At 40.1% G+C, this 2296-nt stretch overlaps 1 non-coding gene across 1 annotated transcript; it reads right to left on the reverse strand.

Annotated features, from left to right (window-relative positions):
- Window positions 1-1689: 1689 nt before the first annotated feature.
- On the reverse strand, window positions 1690-1791 carry LOC126029645 (U6 spliceosomal RNA). Its single transcript, XR_007503031.1, has one exon. It is a non-coding gene; the product is annotated as a U6 spliceosomal RNA (small nuclear RNA).
- Window positions 1792-2296: the final 505 nt, after the last annotated feature.

A 2296-nucleotide genomic window follows, 5' to 3' on the forward strand; every position in this document is an offset into this window, starting at 1 on the left:
TAAAAATAATTGGGGGTAACCAAAATATACCAAAACAAGGGATGTATGTGGAGAATTACATGTGGCTGACCCGACACCTTACATGGTTCCCTGAACTTTGCCAAGATCCCTGAGCTCAGATCCAGGAATAAGTCCTGATCAACACTAGTGTGCTTCTCCCCACAATTAAAACCAATCAAAAAACCCCAAATGAGGGGAAAATAACAACCACAAGCCATGCATATTTATCTAAGGAATCTGACAAACCAAAAAACATCCAATGAAGCTCCTTCCTGAATTCTAAGGTGAGGAAATGACAAGGGGCAGGTAGTCACTGACATGCTAGAACCAGGGTTCATGTTAATAGCTGGATTTTCATGCTCCATGCTTGAATCAGCGCTGCCTGACTGACCTTCCTCAAAGATGCCCAACGGGAATTAAATTCATAAATGTAATGGATGAGGATAATTATGGACCATGACATTGTATTAATCCCCGACAGAAAGATGCTAATGAAATTTATTAGAGGCCTTTCTTTCTGAGTTAGGAAGGCGGGAGAGAGATAGATGCATAGGGTAATTGAAGCGGCATCTGGGCACATTACAATTAACTCAGGTCAGAGCAGCAGTGAGTAGCCGGACCTTTCCCTTCTATAGTCTCTGTCGGTCTGAACTTGGAGATCATTTCCTAGGGATTAATCCAATAATACTGGGGGTTTAAAATAAACAACAAAAAGAAAGTTCTTTTTTTGTAAAAATGATGATTTATTTTTTCTGGTGCCAGGGTGACACCAGGGCCAGTACTGAGGGATGAACCCCAGAGCAAAGATACTGAAACACAATTCTCACAAGTTTTTATACAGCAAAGGTACAGCGTCACCATTCCTTATTTTATAGCTGTGGTCTTTTTCTTTTAATATATTTTTTATTTAAACACCTTGATTACATACATGAAGGTTTTAGTCATGTAAAGAACACTACCCATCACCAGTGCAACATTCCCATCACCAATGTCCCAAGTCTCAAAGCTATGAGTTTCTAACTTTTTGCAAAAGGATAAATTCAGACATGGGCACCCGTGCTCTGAAAAGAGAGATGGGTTGACATTGTCATTCTCCTTTCTAAAATGAAGTATAAAAACTGCAGGCGCCATGTACTGTGATTGTTGGTTAACAGGATAATTATGATTATGATGTAAAGGGGATGGGAGGATTCTCTGTCTGTTGGTATACTGCAAGCATGTGCCTCTAAAATATGAATTTCCCACCTTTTCTTGAATATTTCAAAATTTTAGACATATGCCAGAGAGTCTGGTGCTCCTCTATAGCCTCAGGTGTCTATAGGGCATGACTTTTCAGAAATAAGAGCCACAGGTTCTGCTTAAAGTAACATGACTGTATTTTAGAGGTCCAGATCAGTGTTTTGAGATTAACCTGTTGAGACTTCAGTTGTGAGAATCTCTGTTCCCTGAGGTGTGGTCTGAGCTTCCCCCAAGTTGGAAATGAACACACCTGTTTCTCCTCACTGGATTTTTTTTAATCGCACATTTGCTTTTTAACTTACTAGCAGTCGAAATGGAATCTGGTGCACACACATCACCAAATTGTAATGAAGTGCTGAAAAAAAATCATTTTCTGCATGCTCTGCTTCCCTAAAACTTTACATTTTTTAGGTGCCATTTTTTTTTAGGTTGGTTAAATGATAGTTGATTTAAGTTTTAAAGATTTTCTTTTAGTGTCATCCTTGAACAAAGTCTATGCTAATTTTCCCTGTATCATTCTAATTTTAGTATTTGTGCTGCTGAAGCAAGCACAAGTTTTAAAGTTTTTTTCCCCTTAATCTTTCTCAAGTCAGGGAGGCCTTCAGCCAAGACTAGCCTGGATTCCTGAATTCAAGCTTCCTGAGTGGTAGGGAATTGGGGGCAAGGGTGAGGAGAGTCTGGGGGTGCTGTGCTCATTAATGCTACTGGTTTAGAGAATGAATATGTGAAACAATTTTCATATTTGCACATAATGTCAAATGGGCTGATTTGTGCAACTAAATGCCATTTCCTTTGTCTGTTTTCACTTGTCATTCTGCCCAGAAAAGAGTACTAAGACCTTGGAGGCCGAGATTACAGGCAGGGAATGTCTGGTTTCACATTGAGGGGGTGGTATACAAAACTTCTCCCCCACAGAGGACAGGATAAGCACCCCTCACAGGAAATGAGGTTCTAGGAGAGTTGGCATCTCTGTGGATGTTTTGTTTGGAGAAGAGAAGGCTTGGGAAGTGAATGACCCCTGCCCTAAAGACTGGAAATGTTATTATAATCATGGGGG

This window comes from Suncus etruscus, chromosome 1 (assembly GCF_024139225.1).
Source record: "Suncus etruscus isolate mSunEtr1 chromosome 1, mSunEtr1.pri.cur, whole genome shotgun sequence".
Classification (NCBI taxonomy): Eukaryota; Metazoa; Chordata; class Mammalia; order Eulipotyphla; family Soricidae; genus Suncus; species Suncus etruscus.